The 15,695-nt window shown below is 44.0% G+C and overlaps 1 protein-coding gene across 5 annotated transcripts in view; it reads left to right on the forward strand.

The window, feature by feature from the left end:
* The window catches only part of TRIM26 (tripartite motif containing 26), a 139,904-nt gene that overhangs the window by 31,477 nt on the left and 92,732 nt on the right, over positions 1 to 15,695 (forward strand). For all 5 annotated transcript variants that reach the window (XM_080665228.1, XM_080665225.1, XM_080665231.1 and 2 more), the window contains exon 2: positions 13,152 to 13,314. The gene's annotated coding sequence lies outside the window, so the exon portion shown is untranslated. The remainder of the gene's footprint in view (positions 1 to 13,151; positions 13,315 to 15,695) is intronic.

Here is a 15,695-nt window from a genome sequence, read left to right on the forward strand (position 1 = left end):
GACTGTCAACTGATTTCTCCACAGAAACTTTTCAGGCCAGAAGGGAGTGGCAAGAAATATTCAAGGTGATGTATAACAAGGATCTACAGCCAAGATTACTCTACCTGGCAGAGCTATCATTTAAAATTGAAGTTCAGATAAAGAGCTTCCCAGACAAGAAAAAGCTAAAGGAGTTCATCACCACCAAATGAAATGTTGAAGGATATTCTTTAAGAAGAGGAAGGAGAAGAATTATGAACAATAAAATGGCAATAAATACATATCTCTGAAAAATATAAATAAATGAATAAGAAATCTAATGAACAAAGTAAACTGATGAATAAAATAGAACCAGCCCTAGCTGGTTTCATTCAGTGGATAGAGCATTGGCCTGTGGACCAAAGGGTCCCAGGTTCGATTTCAGTGAAGGGCTTGTACCTCAGTTGCGGGCTCCTCTCTGGCCTGGGCCCTAGTCAGGGCATATGCAGGAGACAACCAATTAATGTGTTTCTCTCGCATCAGTTTTTCTCTGTCTTTCCCTCTCCTGAAAAATCAATGGAAAAATGTCCTTGAGTGAGGATTTAAAAAAAAGAAGAACCAGAGGCATGGAACCATGGAACAAGACTGATGAATCTCAGAGGAAAGGTGGGTGGCGAGGTGGGAAGAGATTAACCAAATATCTTATCTATGGATACAGACAAAAGGGTGGTGAAGGCCGGGGGCAGGGCAGGGTGGGAACTGGGTGGAGGAGTGGGCAATGGGAGGAAAATGGGGGCATCTGTAATACTCTCAACAATAAAGATTTAAAATAAATAAAATGTCCATATTATTTAAACCCACATATAATCAATGGAATCCCTATCAAATTCCAATAGCATTTTTCACAGAAATGGGAAAAAAATCCTAAAATTTGTATGGAACCACAAAAGAACTAAATAATCAAAGCACTTCTGATAAAGCACAAAGTGAGAGGCATCACATTTTCTGATTTCAAATTATACTACAACTAGAGGCCCGGTGCATGAAATTTGTGCACTGGGGTTGGGGGGTTCCCTCAGCCTGGCCTGTGCTCTCTCGTACTCCTGGACCCCTCAGGGCAGTGGTCGGCAAACTCATTAGTCAACAGAGCCAAATATCAACAGTACAACGATTGAAATTTCTTTTGAGAGCCAGATTTTTTAAACTTAAACTATATAGGTAGGTACATTGTTATTAACTTAATTAGGGTACTCCTAAGCTGGCCTTTGCTAAAAACTCAAGGGGCCAAAGAGCCACATGTGGCTTGCAAGCCGCAGTTTGCCGACCACTGCCTCAGGGGATGTAGCAGTGAGCTAAGAGGCAGGCAGCCAGGGAGGAGCCCGAACCGGGGCCGGGCACCGCTCGCGCTCATCCTGGCCTGCTGTGCCTGCTGCCACGAAGTCGGGGGAGGCTCCTGCCATGGCAGCTGTGCTCACCAGCCGTGAGCCCAGCTTCTGGCTGAGTGGTGCTACCTCTGTGGGAGTGTACTGACCACCAGGGGGTGGTTCCTGCATTGATTGTCTGCCCCTGGTGGTCATTGCACATCATAGTGATCAGTTGTTCCGCCATAACAGTTGCTTAGGCTTTTATTATATAGGCTAGAGGCCCGGTGCACAAATTAGTGCACCAGTGGGGTCCCTCGGCCTGACCTGTGGGATCAGGCCAAAACCGGCTCTCCAATATCCCCCAAGGGGTCATGGATTGATGATCGGGGCTCGGGAGGGACACGGGAGGTTGGTCAGCTGGGAGGGACCTCAGGAGGGCTCCAGGGCATGTCCGGCCCGTCTTGCTCAGTCCCAATCTGCCAGACCCCGCAGCAAGCGAACCTCCCGGGCTGAGTGTCTGCCCCCTGGTGGTTAGTACACATCATAGTGACTGATTGATTGTCTGCCCCCTGGTGGTCAGTGTACATCATAGCAAGCAGTTGCGTGGCCTTAGCATGTCATTAGCATATTACCCTTTGATTGGTTGAATGGCCAACTGGTTGACCAGACACTTAGCATATTAGGCTTTTATTATATAGGAAGTTATAGTATTCAAAATAGTACCGTACTGGCCTAAAAATAGACACATAGACCAATAGAGCAGAACCTAGAAATAAACTGTCACATAATATAGTCAACTAGTTGACAGGGGAGCCAAGAACATTCAAAGGGCAAAAGGATAATCTCTTCAGTTAATGGTGTTGGAAAACTGGATAAACACAGGCATAAGAGGGTTACTAATATCTTACACTTCTCACAAGATGGAACCAAAGTGGGTTAGAGGTTTAAAGGTAAGACCTGACACCATATAGCCCCTAGGAGAGAACAGGAAGTGAGCCACCTGACAGCTGCCTTGGTAGTGATTTTCTTGCTATGACACCAGAAACACAAGCAACAAAAGCAAAACTAGGGGGGATGACATCAAACTAAGTCTTCTGCACAGCCAAACAAGCAGCAAAAGGAAAAGGCAATGTATAGAATGGGAGAAAAGATTTGCAAACCTTTTATCTGATACGGGGTTAATACCTGAAATAGGTAAAGAACTAATATAACCCAGTAACAAAACAAAAACAAACACAAAACAACCTGATTAAAAATGGGCAGAGGAAGAAAACATACAAATGGCCAACAGAAACATGAAAAGGCACGCAGTAGCACTAACCATCCTGGAAATGCAAATCAAACCCACAAAGAAATATGGCCTCACACATATTAGAATGGCTATCATAAAAAAGACGAGATAAGTGTAGGCAAGGATGTGGAGAAAAGGAATCCCTCATGAGTTACTGGTGAGAATGTAAATGGTATAGGCACTATGAGAGTCCTCAAAAAAAAAAAAAAAAAAAAAGGAAATTCCATATGATCTAGCAATCCCACTTCTGGGTATTTATCCAAAGGTAATAAAAACCAAATATTAAACAGATACCTGCACCCTGATGTTAATTGTGGCATGATTTACAATAGCTAATATATAGGAACAGCCTACAGTTCATTGACATATAAAGTGAAATATGGTTCAGCTATGAGGAAAAAGGAAATCCTGTCATTTGGGAAAACGTGAATGAACCCGAGGGCATAATGGTAAGTGAAATAAGTCAGGGAAAGTCAAAGACTGTATGGTATCACTTACATATGGAATCTGAAAAGCTGAATTCTGAGAAACAGTAAAGTAGTAGTTACCTAAGGCAGGCGTTCAGAGCAGGGAATGGGGAAATATTGGTAAAGGGTACAAACTTTCAGGTATAAGATTAACAAGTTCTGGGGATCTAATGTACATAGTAGTTATAGCTAATGCTACTGTATTATCTACTTGAAAGTTGTTACAGGAATAGACCTGAAATGTTCCTACTGTGTAAAAGAAATGGGATGGACATGTCACTTAATGCTGTAATGGCAATTATTTTACAATATAGAAGTGCTTCAAATTAACACAACGTACACTTTAAACTTACACAGTGTTATATGCCAATGATATATCAATAAAGTTGTAAAAAGAAAGTTTAAGTGTGAAACTTCTTACATGGGAAGAGAGCATAGGCTTTGGGAGTGGTGATGGGCACGGATTGGAAAAGCATGGCAAATGTTGGCTCCTGGAGCAGTGATCTGAGACCCGAACTTCATCTGATGCACTGCAGACACTTGGGTTTGATTAGGTAAATGAGTGACTAATAAATGACATATTTCAGCTTATTTCTTTAATAGTCTATAATGGGGTCCAGATTTTGTTTACTCTAGTTTATACTTTCAGATATGTGGAGTGGCATTATGGGTTAGTAAATTGATTGCTCAAAATTCCTTTTTCCTGTCTCTCTCACTTGGTAGGATTAAAACACAGCAACCCAGACTTACAAGATTTCAGAGGATCCAGGCAGATACCGACATTTTATATTAATTTTGATGTTTCTTTGTAAATGCATGCATTTCTGGGGAAAGTATAACATTTTTCAGTTTTTTATGTGACCCTTCTTAAAGCTCTAAAAACCATCCTACTTTAGACACCATGCTATTCAAACTCTGGTCTATGAACTGCTGACAACTGTTTTCAGCCAACATGAAGACATAATTTAAGTGGTCACCTTTTACTCAGTTTTTATCAGTATGCGCTTAATAAGGTAGAGGTTTATAGCTCATGGTCCCTTTCAACTTCTGTATGTATCTTGTTGTAGGCTGTTAAATAGTTCACAGGCCCGCATGGACCCACAGAGGACACTAAGTAGCACTGGTAGAGGTGGCTTTGTATTCCAGCACCTACCCTGCTGCCAGATAAATAGAGTGAAGAGTTAGTGGGGATTCCATTTCCAGTGATATGTCAGCTAGTTTTCAAGGCTGCTTCTTCCAGTATAAACAACTGAAAATAATAGATAAAATATAAAAAGCATGCAAAAGTATAGTAAAATAATAATAATAAGAAGAAGAATTTATGACAAAATACAAATGTGGGCAATAATCCAGAGAGAAACGTTTTCCTTCGTGGGTGTTTATCAAATCTGGAAAAGTGTTTGCTTTGATTTTCTCTAATTCATGAGCTATTATAGAAGGAAATAATGCCCAGAGCTTATTCATGGGGGAAGCATAGGAGACATCCCCTCCCTGAAAATCTGGGGAACCAAGATACATCTCAGAGAAGGGTGAAACAAAACAAAATCCCCTGCATCCATCAATACAAGACAATTCTAAGGAAATTTGCCTTTTTTGAAAATTTGTAATCATAAGCTAGCCCTGTGTGATCTGCAGTCCAAATTTGGTTTACTATTTTGGGCCAAAATAACCTGAACCATGATTTTAATAATAACCCTGGATTTGTGATGATCCAAAAATTGGATGAGAGAAACAGAAATCGATAGAAAAATATATTTAACCTAGATGTCAAAGAATTTATACAAAAATTGCACAAGAAAAAAAAAAACAGCTCACATCAAGGAATATACAAGGACAAATGCAAAAAAGACTGAGAAGCAACAGAAACAAAGGGCAGTATAAAGAGGCTCGTACACTCTAACATTGGACTTGTGAGACATAGAATATAATTTAACCGTGTATATGTACGGTAGTCCCTCCTTATCAGTGGGGGATACATATCCAGTGGATGCCCGAAGTTGTGAATAGTAGCAAACCTTATATATACACTATTGGAGGCCCAGTGCACAAATTCGTGCACAAGTGGGATCCCCAGGGTCGGGGATCAAACCTGCAACCCAAATATGTGCCCTTGACTGGGAATTGAACCCGTGACCCTTTGGTGCACAGGTCAATACTCTAAGAACTGTGCAACACTAGCCAGGGCACATGCTGATTATTATTTACATTATTTACTAGTACATGGTACTGTACATAATTGTATTGCTACACTTTTATATGACCAGCAGTGCAGTAGGGTTGTTTACATCAGCATCATCACAAACATGAACTTCATTGCTATGACATTACAATAGCGACAATGTCATTAGGCAACAGAAATGTTTCCAGCTCCATTATAATCTTATGGGACCATTGTTGTATATGGGGTCCATCATTAACCAAAACATTAGTGGTTAACACTGTAAGTCAACAGTATAAACCTAGCAGACATTATATAATACTCCAGTCAACACAACAGAATATTGCACTTTTCTCAAATGCACATGGAACATTCTTCAGGATAGACTAGATGCTAGGCCAGGTGTGGGCAAACTTTTTGACTCGAGGGCCACAATGGGTTCTTAAACTGGACCGGAGGGCCGGAACAAAAGCATGGATGGAGTGTTTGTGTGAACTAATATAAATTCAAAGTAAAGGAGCGGAGGGGAGAGCAAGAGAACCCTCCGCTCTTTCGGCTCCGCGGGCCGGATAGAACAGCCGAACGGACCGGATCCGGCCCGCAGGCCGTAGTTTGCCCACGGCTGTTAGGCCATAAAACCTCAGTAAATTTAAAAGGCTATAAATAATATAAAGTATTTTTTTTACCACAGTGGAATAATATTAGAAATCAATAACTAAAAGAAATTTTGGAAACACAAATATGTGGAAATTAAACACACTTTTACATTACTAGTAGGTCAAATAAATATAAAAAAGAAAATTAGAAAATACTTTGAGAGTAATGAAAACAGAATTCCAAACTTATGTGATGTTACTTCTAGGGAAATTAATAGCTATAAATGTTTACATTAAAAAAGCAACATCTCAAATAAATTAGCTCTCACCTCACATCAAAGGAAAAAGATGAACTAACTAAATCCAAAGCAAGCAGAAGGAAAAATCATGTATTAGAGAGCAAATTAATGAAACAGAGAAGAGAATAGAGAAACAATATATAAAATCAACCAAATAAAATTGGTCCTTTGTAAGATCAATAAAGCTGACAAATCTTCAACTAGACTCACTAAAAAGAGTAAATGGTCCAGCCAGTGTGGCTCAGCAGTTGAGTGTCAACCCATGAATCAGGAGGTCATGGTTCAATTCCTGGTCAGGGCACATGCCCAGGTTGTGGACTCGGTCTCCAGTGAGGGATGTGCAGGAGGCAATTGATCAAATATTCTCTCTCATCATTTATGTTTCTATCTCTCCCTCTTCCTTCCTCTCTCAAATCAATAAAAATATATATTTTTTAAAAACCCTTTTTTTCTGAGAGGATTCAGAGCCAAGATCCATGAGGGGGAAATAGTATAGGCAGTTAGATGGACAAGATAGGAGCAAGGATGATAAGCTGGGTACAGAAGGTCACCAAGGCGGAAAGCCCTGGGCTCTAGCAATGGACATGAGGGGGAAAAAAAGAAATGAATAAAGAGAGGCATGTAGGCAGATGATGAAATAAAGAACAGCAACTCTGATGATGAATGAAGAGGCCCAGGAGATCCTCCTGATTTTTTAAGACCAATTGTTATTTCCCTACTGGAGCCCAGGTACAACTAACAGTGGGGAACAAACTGATTGACTTCTCAGTTGCCACTCTTGCCTTGTTTGTTTACACTTAATTTATTTTATTAAAATAACACAATTGAGGAACCATCAGAAACTGTATTTTCTCAGGTGCAATAAAAACAAAATTAAAACCCAAATCATCAAGAAAAGCTGTATTCCTGGCTTCCTTGCATGCACATGGCATGACTGTTGTGAGACAAGGCTGGCCAGCGGCCCCGCCCCACAGGGGTAGCTCCTGGAAGACAACATCCAGCATGATGGAAGACTGCTCCCTGAGAGAGCGAAGACTTGGAAGGGGTCGGCCAGGTGCCTCTTCTGGAAAATCATCCCAATGCACTGGAGACCTCCAAGAAAAGGAAGGGTCCCCAAACTCGTGTCATAGTATCAAAGCAGACGCCTTCAGGCAGCCATGGTCTCGACAGGCCTGGGCTGATGGGTGCATTATGTGCAAAACTACCTGTTTGGTGCCACACCGCTCACCACTATCTCTGAAGAAAAAGTCCTTCCTGTGATAAGCGGTCCTCACAGGAGCTGATACTCAAAATCCACGTGTCCCCCATCATGGCTGGTTTGCCTACCTTCATTTTCCCTCCAGGTGCTTTTTATTGCCTTAAAAATACTCATCTAGCCAATGGCGAGGGTCCCAGATCACATACTAGTATTGCCATCAGCAGCCACGTGGATCTGGAGAAGGCTCAGCTCATGAGCATGGAGGATGCAGGTAGGGAGCAGGAGAAACCAGCATTGTAAATGGTTTCCTTCTTCAGGACCAGAAAGGGTAGAAAAAAAGGCAACATGAAGTAAGGCCCTGTGAGTAGTCTAACAGCGGTCACCAATTGGTGGTCGGTGGACCACTGGTGGTCCGGGAGGTCTGGAAAGTTGATGACCGCTGGTCTAGAAGGTCCTTCGCAGCAGCTTCTCTGAAAACGAGCTCCCTGCTCCCACAGAAAGGGAGCAGAAAGGTGGTGCCTGCTGACTTCCCTTCCTCCCCTAGTGGCCTGAGTACAGGTGCCAAGGCAGTCAGAAGACAGGCAGCCCAGGGGGCGCGGTCAGTGTGCAGGTGTTGGTATCCTCATGTGGGTGCCTGATGCAGGGATAGCTCAGAAGCCTCCAGCTGATTTCCGGTAGAGAGTGTAGGAGCAGCTCAATGGAAGACAGGATCTGGGGAAAAGAGGCCTCTCTTCCTTACTTTCTCCACCCAGCCGGCCACAAGCTGCTTCATTGCTTCAGGGTAGTTCTTGGGTAGCTTAGGAGGTGTTGGGGGGGCATGCCCTGAGCCCACCACGCCATGAGCTGATCTCGTTAATGTGGGAAGAAGGTGGCTCCGGGTCCTGAGCTCATGCCGGGCACTGCCAAGGCACAGACGGCAGACTGGAGGGTTATTGGCTTGCCCGGGGTCACCTCAGGATAGAGCCGGTGGGTTGTTCAACCCACTGAGAACCACTCCAGCGCGATTCACTGTTGCCAAACCAAAATCTCCAATTTTCACCGCCAGGCCTTCATGGAGAAATATATTGTTGATTTCATGTCTCTGTGGATGATGTTCTTTGCATGCAAGTGGTCCATTCCCTGAGCTGTCTGCCGGGGATGTCAATCAACTGCAACATCTGGAACTTGGTCTCTTGGACACGCAGGTGTGTGTAGAGGCTGCTGCCCTCACACCATTGGGCCACACTCACCGGGTCTCCTTCGCCAGGTACCCATGAAGAGCAGGATGTTCTCGTGCCGTGTTTTGCACAGGGCATGGCCACCTCATTCCTGAAGGCCTGAAATTGCTCTCACGTGGGGTCAACAACCTTCAGGATCTTTACTGAACGTCTCCTCCGCTCGTCCTTGTAAGCAGTTCCAAAGGAGCCTGGCCCAGACTGAGTGGAGGGCATCACTTCGCTGGCTTCTGTTTCCCAGTGGCAGCGTGCATCTCTGTCCATGAGGCCTAATGTTATTTTCTCCTGGGTCCCAGATCCTGGTGCCGCTCTCTGCTGGCACCAGGTTTGCGGCTGTGAGCAGCCCCTTGGGCTCAGATGGTTGGGGCTGCGGGGCCAGGCTGGCGGCGAGGCTGGTTCACGGTGACGTGGGGTTGCAGCCTCAGTCATCCTGCTGTCCACAGCAGGGCGGTGCGACCATGTGTGTTACAGAAAACCAGAGAACAACCAAGCAACACTTAGAGAGATGGAGTTACATTTATTACGCGCGGGCCCAGAGGAAAATGTCTCTCAAATTCTGGGCCCCAACATGGAGGAATTTTCCCTATTTATATGTTTTTACCTTTTTTGTCTCCCAAATATGGGGTGTTTCCGGCCCCCTTTGCAAGTTCTTAAAGAGCTCCTATGTGCTGGGGCCTTGAGACCTCAACCAAAGGCTTGGCCTGGTGCCAGCACTGATAATTTCGTCTGGGGAAGGTTTAATGGTCTCTCTGAAGTGGGAGTAGTCTTATTTCCCTTATTATTTAAGCAAGCAAGCACTTACAGAAGCCAAATAGCAGGGTTAAAATTTCAAACAGCAGTTTTTATATAAGATGGATGCTTCAGGTGGACATTAGGTGGGCTACCTCTGCCTCTGGGAGAGGGAACCTGCGGAGGAGGGGCTGGAGGTGCTGAATGTGAAGGTGTGGGGCGTGGGGTGTCTGTGCTGGGAGCGAACAGGCCACACATTGCCAAAGAAGGCAGTGCTGGGACCACTGTCACCCACAGTGGGATGTGGAAACAATGCGGGTTGCCTGACATAACTCCAGTCCACACACATGGCAGGTGCTTGGCACTCCAGTGCTCGTGAAATTCGTAGCCAAAAGTCTGACACCGAAGTCCAGTTAGCAGGAACGTCTGGCCCGTGTCGCAGAAGGCAAGTTCAGGAAGGTCTTCTGAGCAAAGCTGTGCGCTGTGAGAGGAACACGATCCAGGAAGCCACTTGCAGTTCTTCTCCCACCCGGGAGGCAGCACCAGCATTCCAATCGAACGCGCCTTTTGCTCCGGTTCGCGGGGAGGGCTGACGCCGCGCTCGGTGCAGGCCGCGCCCGGAGCCTCTCACAGGCAGCACGCAGGCTCCTTCCCTTTCCACGCTGACCGCTGCTCGCTGCTGGTCTTAGAAGAGTCCATAGTTCGCCATCACATGGTGCCGCGCTGCTGGCCAGGCTGCTGAACTGCAGCGGGGCTGCAGCGGGGGTGCAGCGGGCCATCAGTAGGGTATCTACATGCGAAGCCAGGGCTGATGCCTTCCAGGCCCCCGTGGGTGTCCATTGATGCAGCTCACACAGTTCTTACACCGGAAGGAGCGGGTGGTCCCGTGTCCCATCGTCTGTCCCGTGGCCCCAGCTGGCCGCTCCTCCTCCCCGCGCGTGGGCCAGAGAGCGGGAGGTGGTCTCCAGCCCAGGGGACACCGGCCAGCCGGGCAGCCGCAGCACTCGCGCCCTCCGTGCCCGCCTCAGGGCACTGGTCCCTGCGCCCTCCTTGGGGCCCAGGCCGAGCGGGAGGGAGCCCCTTCGCATCTCAAGCTCCTTCTCTGGTACTCCCGTCATCGATGATGGTGGCCCAGTGCCCGCGGTCCACTTATTTGGCTTTCAGTGCAAGAATGACTGAAAGAAGCCAGAAACTGTGTAGGTAGGGGGGTTTCCAGACAGATGCAACAAGAGGCATTTCTCCAACCCCCAGAGTGTCAAGTAGGAGATTTAAATTGCACATAACCCATCTGAGACACTAATGATTGTACGCAGCGAAACTGCCACTTGACTTGCCAATCTACAAAACTCTTTAGGTTCTCTAGCTCAGAAGATCAAATCGCCTTAGACTGCACGCTAGCAGAACAAGCAGGTGTGTGACATCAACACCTCGGCTCAGGTAGAGGCCAGCATCGCTAAGGTCAGACACGCTACCTGGCTTCAGCAAACATTAGACTCTTCGGAGGAACCTGAGATTGGTGTGCGAGTCTGTTCTCATGGATATCTCAAGGAGTCAGGCCCATGTTAGGAGGAATTTTAATTTAGGTTTAACCACTCTCTCTTTATATTTTAAACCTCCTTATGACTTGTCCCCTCTCCTACCCCCCCCCCCCCCCACACACACACACAGGGAAAATGGTGTCTGCCTGACAGGGGCCCCTAGGAAATACATATGCATTTTACTCAGAAGACTGTGCTTTACAATAGGCTCATGTTTTTCATTCCCCCAGAAGGCTGAGAATAGATCCATAGCTCCATAGACATGGGAAAGGGTTCACAGTGGGGAACCATAACAGGGAATAAAAACTTTATACTCCTCTGACTCACCATGAAATGGAATAAGAACAAAATGTACTGATAAATGATGAGAGGAGCTCATGTGCTGACAGTTCCCTTACAAGCATCTTGCAGGCATCAGCAGTCCCAGCTCCTACTTGTACAAGAAACAGCCTTGACCACACTTCGGTTGACACAGATTGCCCAACTGCAGGAACTCGGCTAGCACTGACCAGTTCCCATATGCTGACGTTAACCATCCATACTGGGACCAGCAAGGACACTGCCTGCATCTCCACAGCCCCTCCTTCTGACCTCTTTGTTCTGCTTTCCCTCTCCCTCCCTATAAAAACCCTGCCTGCACTGAGATGCTAAGATGGGCTTTGGACAAGAGTCCCCCATTTTCTGGAGATGCTGGCACTCGAATAAACCTCTTTCCTTTTTCCACCAGTACCTGTCTCAGGAGTTTGCTTTGGTGGCAGTAGACAGTCAAACCATGGTTTCGGTTACATGATGAGCTTCTGGTTAACCAAACTGAACTATTTGTGCCATCTCTCAATGTAGATGGACAGCCTATTTTTGCCAACATCACACTACCAGTGTACACCCTAAAAGAGTGATGCCTTCAGTTTGTCCAAAACCTAGTCAAGCCTGAGAATTACAGGACAGTGGACATTGTGAGATCACTCTACCAGGATCCGGAAGACTACCTGAAGTGAGGAAAGACCTGGAGTGGCAGACACAGGAGCATATTGAAATCAACGAATGGGCCCTGGGTGGTTTCGCTTGTTGGATAGAGTATCCGCCTGTGGACTTGAAGGGGCCTGGGTTTGATTGTGGTCAAGGGCACATGCCCAGGTTTCAGGCTCAATCCCCAGTAGGGGTGTGCAGGAGGCAGTTGATCAATGATTCTCTCTCATGTTTTTATCTCCCTCTCCCTTCCTCTCTGAAATCAATGAAAATATAGTTTACTATTTGCAACAGCATGGATGGAACTGGAGAGCATTATGCTAAGCAAAATAAGCCAGTTGGAGAAAAATAAATATCCCATGATCTCACTCATATGTGGGATATAATGATCAACATAAACCGATGAACAAAAGTAGATCCAGAGACAAATGGCAAGGGAGTTGGGGTGGTTAGAGAGCAACCAAAGGACTTGTATGCATGCATATTAGCATAACCAATGGACACAGACACTGGGGCGGCAGTGGGGGCTTTCCTGGAGTGGAAATGGCTGGGGGGGGGGGGTCAATCGCAGAAAAAGGAGACATATGTAAAACTTTAGACAATAAAAAAATACTGTCTATAATATATATATATATATATATACATATATATATATATATACATACACACACACACACACACACACACATATACTTTAAAAAAAGAAATCAACGGATGGAAGAGAGACTGATTATTTTAATTGAAATTTGCACTCTTGAGTCTCAGCTTTTGATGAAACTGACTAGTCTTTATCTAGATATAGAACTGGTCACTTATTCTTGGTTTGAAGGTGTCTCTTTCTGGGAATAAAAAATGCTTCATTGTTTAAAGAAACTTATCTGACCTCACTATGTATTATGATGTGTGGGATAAATATCACAAAATGCAATGCCTGCCCTCTCTAGAACTGTTTGTCAAGGGAAAGTAGTTGATTACTAGTAAGTCAGGAAGTTTCTCTGTAGGAACTTTTGTGTAAGTTGATGGGAGTTGCAGCATAGTCTTTGATTGTAAAAAGCAGTGGCCTCTGCTTTTAATGGCTGCATTGAAGACGGAGCTGTCCTTGAGGCAGGGGTAATCTGGCTCCTCTTTGAGACCCCAGTGCCTCTCCCATTCTGAGCCTTCATCAGCGTTTGCTGAATGGACAAACCAGTGGATACTTCGGTAGAAAGTGTTTGGAGAGTTTGCCCCCCCCCCCCGCTTTATTTTTGCAGGGGGGCAGAGGGTGTGGGGACCTTAAAGTGTGTACAGTGAATAAATGTTTTAAAGGGAATCTTTACAGAAAGCACTTTTTATAATTCTCTAAATGTTGTGCTTTTCTCTGTTTACTGTTTCAGGGCTGTTTTATTTCTGTTTCGAAATCGGATTTGCCTTTTGCAGTGACTGTGATGATAGCTCTTTTGAAACTTGGCATCTGCACAGAAGGCGGGAGGAAGTACCTCCCCTGTTTAACTCTAGCATTGAGGAGCTACCGCCCGGCCATGAATAGGTTTCTACCAAGTGAGTGTATTTCTGCTTCTTTCTGTAAATCCATGCCACATCTGCTTGGGCCAGCATTTTCCATGAGGCAGGAGCTGGGGGCACTGCACCTGGCTGAGGAGGGGCTGGAGCCCTCCAGGCTCTAGGAAGTGACTTCTCACACACAGTGGATTCAGAGAGTGGCCTGGAATGTTTTATAGTTTTATAATGTACACATACTTTCTTATAGGCTGCCCTTAAATTCATTCAGTACTTCTAGCAGACTTCCTTTTTTTGTAATAGTTAAAAAATTTCAGTAGAGAAATTTTTGGAAAAGACAAAAAAGTAAAAGGAAGAAAAGATCATTGTAGATACACTACTTAAACACAACCACTAACTTAACATTTCAAATTTCCAGAACTTTTTAGGGCAGCTTTTGTTTGATTTGTTTTTAATGGTTGAGGTTATACTGTAATACAGTTTAGCTTCTTTCTCGTTTACCTTTATAAATTAAATATCTTCTCATGGCATCTTCATAGACATTAGTACAATCTTTCTTTTGTAAATGATGTTGGGGTGTTTCTTGGCATCTTCAGTTCCTATGCTAACCGTTGAGCACAATGCCTGTGGCCTGCAGTAAAGGGAATGAAGCAATCGTCTCGTTATACTTTACTATGCTTTAAGTTTCGACTGATTGTGTTCCCCTCTTCCAGCATCCAGCAAAATAGTTGGCTTTTTTTTTTTTTTTTTTTTTTTTAAAAAGCATGTTGTCGTGCTAATCCAGTGATACACCTCTAGATAACTATTTGTGTGTGTTTGTGTGTAGGGAAGAAGGAATGCTGGCACAGAAGGTAGTACTGTGAGTTCCGAAGTGGGGTAGGATGGGCTTAAAGAGGCCTGCTGGTGCTGAATGAGTTCAGTGTTGGTTTTGTCTTATTTTTAACCTGATTGTGTGTCCAAATGAGATGCCATGGTCCTCTTGTTTAAAACATGCAGTTTGAGTACTGTGTTTTTATGTGCGGTCCAAGGAAGATTGAAAACCTATAGCATGAAAAATATATATTTTCCTTTAAAGTCTTATGAATGTATTAAGAGACTTTGCTGTTTTCTATTTTGAGTTTTAAAAAGCTGTTCTTTAAAACATTAAATGGTGCTGAAAAGAAGTGAATCAAATTGACTACGCAATGAAAGCCTATGCAATGGGAATTATGGAAGGTGTCTACACAATACTAATGTGATAAAAAATTTAGCCATATGTTTTTCTACAAATATTTGAATTACCTGCATTAGCTGATTTTTCAACAGTAAATTTTAGCTTCCATATGGTATTTGCTGGTAGCAGCAGTCATCTGATACTTAAATTTACAAGAAAAACATAATAATAAAAACCCAGAATAACATAGTCAATTCTTTCAAGAAAAAAAGTTAACCAAAAAGGAATAACATACACATATTGGGTATCTAGCAGGAGAAACAAAACAACAGGCACAAAGTAAGTGTCCATCAAGTGGTCATCTATTGTTAATATTCTACTATTAACAAAATGACGCCTCATATGGCAACTGGTGCCTAAACTAAAACAAACCATAATCAGTAATTTGTAAAGAAAACTCACTTAAGATCATGTTTGAATACATTAAAAGTTTTTTTTAAAAAATACATTTTTATTGATTTCAGAGAGGAAGAGAGGAGAGAGAGAGAGAAACATCAATGAGGAGAGAGAATCATTGATTGGCTGCCTCCTGCATGCCCCACACTGGGGATCAAGCCCACAACCCGGGCATATGCCCTTGACTGCAATCAAACCCGGGATCCTTCAGTTCGCAGGCCAGCAATCTATCCACTGAGCCAAACCAACAGCAACAGTTTGGTGTATCTGACATTCATTGAAGTTTGTTGTTTTTTTTTTGTTTCCGAATTCAAGGTCTGCTACTTGGGTGCTTTATTAAATAAATAAATAAATAAATAAATAATAATAAACATAGTTATTGAAAGGTAGCTTTATTTACTTGCAGTGAGTAAAGGAGACAGGGGATTCATATCTAAAGCTCTGCCTCCCAGAAGGGAGGCTAAGCCATTGCTTATACACACCATTTAATCAGTTACATGTTTATTTCTTCTTTACAGTTGACTACACTTATCAAGTTGGGTTCCTGTCAAGTTTATTGGTCTGCAAAACACTGTGCTACATTTTAACATTTAGCAAGAATAGCATAAAGTAAGAACTGCCCAGACCTTGAGACCCTTGTCCTACCAATCCATTCCCCTTGAGATCTTTCATTCCTCATTCTCAAGGGAATGGGGACGAGGGTCATTCTTCTGTAACTGCCTCCCAATGAACATATATAAAGTACATCTTTGAGTTAGAGGAGTGAAATTCTCATGAATTTTTGGGGGCACCCTGAGTTCTGAGACTCCTGAGA

This window comes from Plecotus auritus (assembly GCF_963455305.1).
Source record: "Plecotus auritus genome assembly, chromosome: 4".
Lineage (NCBI taxonomy): Eukaryota > Metazoa > Chordata > Mammalia > Chiroptera > Vespertilionidae > Plecotus > Plecotus auritus.